The sequence below is a fragment of the Zerene cesonia genome, chromosome 17, assembly GCF_012273895.1.
Source record: "Zerene cesonia ecotype Mississippi chromosome 17, Zerene_cesonia_1.1, whole genome shotgun sequence".
Lineage (NCBI taxonomy): Eukaryota > Metazoa > Arthropoda > Insecta > Lepidoptera > Pieridae > Zerene > Zerene cesonia.
Genome location: NC_052118.1, coordinates 6108375 through 6113715, shown reverse-complemented (window position 1 = coordinate 6113715; position 5341 = coordinate 6108375). Strand labels below are relative to the sequence as shown.

Below are 5341 nucleotides of genomic sequence, written 5' to 3'. Positions count from 1 at the left end.
ATAGATCTAGGTACCTACCTACTAGTTATGATTATATTCACTGATGAAGTATTTCCACACTGAGAGTGTGACTACATGAAGATGCAGCAAAATATTAAAATATTATAGACATAACAGTCAAGTACTACTTAAAATTTCGTATCGTGTCGTAATTTTCATGCATTTTAGTAATGTCTATTCTAACTTTCGTTTTGATTTTAGGGATATTAAAATATCAGAACTGTACCACTGATAATACTATGAACTGTACTAGAGAACCATCTTCACAATATTTAATGTTAACAAAATTAAAAGTAGATAACTACGTACGTAAATACTTTATTTCCAATTGGTGCCAAGTTTACAGAAAGAAAATTTTTGTTAAGATAAACATAATTTATCAATGTTTTACAACATTATTAACAAAGGGAACAAAGATATTGTATGAAAACCTTAATACATATATATATACATTTAATGCGATATTTTTGTACTTAAATAAATAAAATATATTTAGATACAAATTCTGCAATTTATCTTAAAGATCTCTAAATTGTATTTATGATGTATTAATCAATTTCGTAAAATTAACTACTTGGTAGAATTATCTCAGTTCTTTTTTATTACTTATAGATTTATAGAAATAGTTACTATACAATTCGAAATAAGGATTAGCCATTGAAATGACGCTATTGATGCTATATCTAGTCGCAAACCTAGTCTTGAAATTTTCGTACTTACATATCTTTATACTTACTAGAGATAATCATTCCAATCTATTTAATAAAATGTCATTTTCCAAATTACGATTTAAACTATATTGAAACACTTTTTTAGAGAGAAGCATTGTTATATCGCTCAGGAGGAAGAAGTAATATGTTGTAGATTTGTAATCTATATATTCAGTATAATTACGACGCATTTTTTACCACAAATCCATTAAGGCTAACTGTTTACCGAAACACCTGCCTGGTTAAAAAAAGCAATACCATGTTTGGTTTTATTCATACTACCTTCTAGGTATATTATTGATAAATATGGGGCTTATAACAATTCATTCAGAAATAATTTTGTATTAGTTCTAATTTATAATATAGAGAGAATACACTAGATGCATTGAATTCTAGCGATATAACAGTTTTAATCTTTATATGTGCACTTTTTAAAACTATTTACTGTAGGTTAATGAAAATAAGAGGAACAACGCATGTACCACATTATAACTATTTAAAAATATTTGCTAATTTCATCATATTATGCGTAAAATGTTTTCGTTCATTAAATTGTGATACTGATATATTTGTCTTTTATTTCTAAAATCTTATATTAAACACCTTTATATAAAAGAGAATTGTTGAGAATATTTTTAATGATAAGACAATGTCGATTTCCTGCTGCAAAATCATAACCCTCAAAAACGAATTCATAATAACCGCGTTATTTTCTCTTCTTGAATAGGTAGGTACTAAAGATTATCCGTTCTGTAAACGATGCCGTCGCACAATGGATAAGCCAGGTACACAAGTAATCTTTTGTTAATAAAGTGGGGAAACTGCTATGATTAATGATCGTCCGAGCTCGACATCAGGTTGGTTTAAATATAAATAACGAGAGCCTCGAACACTCCACTTTCCCAGATGTAAAGGCCACGTGCACTTAAAATTTACTTAAGCCGCTGCTATTCAAACAAGATGTAGATTATGACGCCGCTGTGGGCCCGTAACGTAATATTAAAAAGGCTATAATATTAGTATATAAGAAAGCCTCATTGAACATTTATTAAAGTGACATTTTGCTTAATAATCCTGAGACATGCCCATTACAAAGCCCATGGGAAGCAATTTGATAATAAACCGTATTATAAAAATATTAGAACTTGCCGTTTCTTTTATGTTAAAAAAATGAAACAATTGTACCCCGTTCAGTCAGCGAGTTCGTAAGCAAACACATTACAATCAAATATATGAACACACGTTCACAATTGATATTCTTTCTACATTTTCTTTTGCTCCATTCGTTTAAGATCTTTAATATTCAAGATGAAAGAGCCTGTCTGTACTCATACATACGATAGAGCCAGAACGCGAACGAGTTATTTTTAAAATAAAGTTACTGATTGATACCCATCTGCTAATAAAAATTCGATTACGATTAAAATTTTGGTAAACATAATCATGTTTGAGAGTACGTAGGGAAATCCACCCCATCTTTTTTCTCAATTAAAATAAGATTACACTTCTTTCTAATTTCAATCACAGTAATTTAAATAGACCTACTTGAGTAAATATACGAAGCGGTAGATTTAATTTTCCTTATAGGCGCATTCCAAAAGCGCTAAGATCTAAATAAATTGAATTGCGGAATGTTTATGAGGATCAAATGCAAATGAGGCTACAGACCGAGCGGCGATTTAATTTCAATCAAACTTGAAGCCTTTTAACTCCAGAAGAAAAACACTGTTTCAAACCTTACAATGTTTAACAATGGACGAAAAGAGAATGTCGTAAAAATGAGTAGCCGTACTTTTAAATGTTTCTGAAGCTGAATAAATGCGCAATAAAATTTGCTATTATTCAGAATAAGTAATCCTCTCATTTTCAAGATTAAAGTTATCTGCTAAGAAAGGTTTTCAGCTGTGTATTTCATTTGTGTTAATTTCTATAGTTTTTCACGACACGTGTTTTAAGTACCTGAGTATTCTGTAAAACTTTTTCACAACACGTGTAGTATTCTGAAAAGTTTCGTAAATACAGCCATCTCCGCCGCATTAGTACCAAAAAGCACTGAATTATGCTAGTGATAACACAATTTCATTTGTTTTCTCTAGATTTACAATGAAATAAATAAATTGAAGAAATTGAATCGCTCACTGTAAAATAATATAACGAATATATAGCTTTATTCCAAAAATGACTTATGCTGTTCAGAAGTCGTATCGCAAATAAGAAAATCAACAACACAATTTGCCATTTATAAATTATTTTTTATGAATACAGCTGAAAGCCGAGACTAGCGCGTATCTTTTTTTTACCTCTCAAATAATTATTATTGTTTAAAGACCAAAACGAAAGGATTTTTTTATGGCATTTAATGGGATTTTCTTTTGACAATCTTACTTTTTAAAAGAAATACGTATTAAATTGATAGTAGCGTTTTACAGATTGTAGGAAAAAATAACGACCAAAAATTCTATACATGTTTCGTATATTATGTTTTAATATATTTTCATGCAATTATTTAAAAGTTATCAATTTTACAATAGAGACAGAAGTAACTAGTACCTACCAATTAAGAAAAAAATTCCTACAATAAAGTAAGTGTAGTCTTAGGAAATTTTCATTTTCAGCCAATGTAAAGGATTTTTTCAAAATATATCTTCTCAGAATGTATAACATTGTAAGCTTAGCTACTTAGATACAATTCTTATCATTACATGTACGTCAAGATTTAATACTATGTAGATAAAGGGACTTTCATGTTCCCTTTCTATATATTTTATAAGCAAATTGAGTATTTATTACACATTGTACATTATTAAAGTATTCTCGTTATTATTTCTATCAAAATATTTATTTATTGTTTATTTATTACTATTTAATATTATGTTTATTACAGTGAAAATATTTTTATTTTAATTTCATACGTATAATGTAATTGTGTGTTAAAGTTTACAACTTTGAATATGCAAAATCATAAAGGCGCCATCTACAAGTACCAATCATAAATGTTCAAAAACGAGGTGTCAAAGCGTCATCACAAGAGCATTATATGTGGCAAAGCTATAGATGGCGCTTTACAACATTTGTTCACTGCGTAGTTTATTTCTGTAATACAGATGGCGCTTTTTAAGATACATTTACTCTTGTTTGCCGAGACTAATTTATAGATGGCGTGGCGTGGCGTGGTGTGGGTAATAACACAAATTTTCAAAAATAACATAATTTTATTATGAATGTATATAAAGTTATTTTATGTGAAAGGCAGGTTACTATTTAAATTTTACATGTTTTATTTTTTTAAACATCCACGGTTCCATCTCGGTATACTTTTTTTGGAAGTTCTTAAATTTGTTAATCTAAGAAACCCAGAAATTTACAAGTGGTGAAACAAACGCGACTTTATTTCGGATACATAGATTATTAGCTGACCCGGAAAGCGCTGTTCTACATTACTCATATCGTTTAGGGGTATGAAAAACCGATGTTGGCCGATTCTCAGACCTATCCGATATGTACACAAAATTCTCCTCTTCCGAATTTCATACCTATAGCGAAGAATTATTCTTATTTTATAGGTTAAATACGTTTGGCGTTTTTGTTTATACAAATTTAAACTCAGTTTATTTTGCGCAATTATCAAATATCTTATGAGGGTTCAGGCCATAATCCACCACGCTAGCTAAGTGCGGGTTAGCAGATGTCACATGTCGTCGAACCATCATAACCTCCTTACCCTCATAGGAGGCCTGTGTCACAGCAGTGGGAACATATTTGAGCTGATGATGATGATGATGATATTATTATTAGGACCTTGAGAGATTTATGGTGATTAAACTTTTTAAAATTTTAGATGGAAACATAATTAAGGCATCACCAAAACGGTTCTGATAAATGAGCTGCGTATAGGTAATATCAGAATTTAAAAACGATATTCATGTAGGTCAAAATATAATTCACTAAATATAAAATCTATCAGAACAATCAAAGGAACTTTATGGCAACTTTTTTTTTGTTAACATGTTTTTGGGTTGCCGCCACATAATTATCTTAACCGTAGCAATATTCTCTTATTCAAACCGATAAAGTGCAAAAAGTGTCTGTTGTCCAAACTATAGACATAAACGATGTTTTAATAAAACGCCCGGCGGTGGTTCATACTTTTCATAATTTATAGCCATTTAATACCGATACCCGACCAGATTTGATTATTAGATATTAGGTTTTTTGTGTAGACGCCATGGATCGCGTGTCGCGTGCGTTCAGTTTTTTTTTCGGTTTACATTTTAGGGTGCCGTATAAAAAACCGTAACTGGCCACTGACTACCGGAATATAATTTTTGATAATTTCGTAAATTATATCCCATCGTTTAATATTGGTAAGGTAGCTACGACTTCGTTATTATAGGTTTGAAGAAGACTGCCTTTGCTTAATTTGCCTACTATTTGATATAAAACATTACAATGTTACATTTAGTATACTGTGGGATATACATACGTACATACATGCATTCAAATATTGAACAATAATTGCATTATTGTCACTGTCATCATGACAATTATTTATAGAACGATAAGTTTTACTCTTAATTAATGATACGATAGCAATTATTGTCTGTCAATTATGATTGTGTTATAATTTAAAT

At 30.0% G+C, this 5341-nt stretch overlaps 1 protein-coding gene across 1 annotated transcript in view; it reads left to right on the top strand.

Moving 5' to 3' along the window:
* The window catches only part of LOC119833675 (serine/threonine-protein phosphatase rdgC), a 37981-nt gene extending 36705 nt beyond the window's left edge, over nucleotides 1-1276 (top strand). Inside the window, exon 15 of the mRNA XM_038357800.1 lies at nucleotides 11-1276. The gene's annotated coding sequence lies outside the window, so the exon portion shown is untranslated. The remainder of the gene's footprint in view (nucleotides 1-10) is intronic.
* The last annotated feature ends 4065 nt before the right edge of the window (nucleotides 1277-5341 follow it).